Raw genomic sequence first — 931 nt, 5'->3', positions numbered from 1 at the left:
CGTCCTTGCTCCTCATCCCTAGTTTGTTTTGAACCCTAGCTAGTTGAAAAATGTAGGTTAAATCTTAGAATAATGTAGTAGGTTATGATCTTAGGTGTTTAATCTTAGAATAATGTAGTATGAACCCTAGCTAGTTATGATCGAACCATGTTCAAAATGTAGGTTTTTAATTACATGTAGTTGATATAATTTAGGTATTTTAGGTGTTTAATTTTAGAATAATGTAGTATGAATCCTAGTTATGATCGAACCATGTTCCAATGGTTCCACCATATAGTCATATGCTCCTTGGCTTCCGCGTGACCGGTAACGACCAAGTACCAAGCAGTGACTTTGTACATAACCTGTATAAAAATTATAAGAGTTTGTCTTTAAAAATTATGTCATTCTGCATTTTCATATTGGCCAGAGTAATGTGCATACTCCTATCCGACTATGTCATGTAGTACTTGTCTCCACTCCATCGAACCACGTCCCAAGTACTAGTTGGAGGGCTAATATTAAAGGTCCATGCAAGCAATTCATTTGTTTATCAAACCAATATACCTGTTGGTGTGAGGTCCGATACCCGTTACATGGGGTCCGTTAAAAATAGGAAATGGAAAGTAACAAACAAATAGAACGGATGAGGAAAACTTATTTAGTAAACCATTGTTGTGATGTTCTTCTTAGTTCTTCATTGTTCTTATATTCCAGTTGCTCGAAAAAGAAGATCCATGTTTAAGCATGGTCTAAATCAGGGAAAAGAAAGAGATAATTTGTGTTCAGGCATATTGGAGGGCTTTGAAGATATGAACACCCGCAGCAGTATGTTGCTGAAAAAGGTAAATATTCATTTTGAAACGTTCAATTACTTATGTAAAGAAAAGAGATCATCTTTCTGTCTTTACAAAATGAAGGGCTTCAAAGATATGAATATCTGCAGTAGTGG

The sequence above is a fragment of the Triticum dicoccoides genome, chromosome 4A (assembly GCF_002162155.2).
Source record: "Triticum dicoccoides isolate Atlit2015 ecotype Zavitan chromosome 4A, WEW_v2.0, whole genome shotgun sequence".
Classification (NCBI taxonomy): Eukaryota; Viridiplantae; Streptophyta; class Magnoliopsida; order Poales; family Poaceae; genus Triticum; species Triticum dicoccoides.
This window is presented reverse-complemented; position numbering follows the sequence as displayed.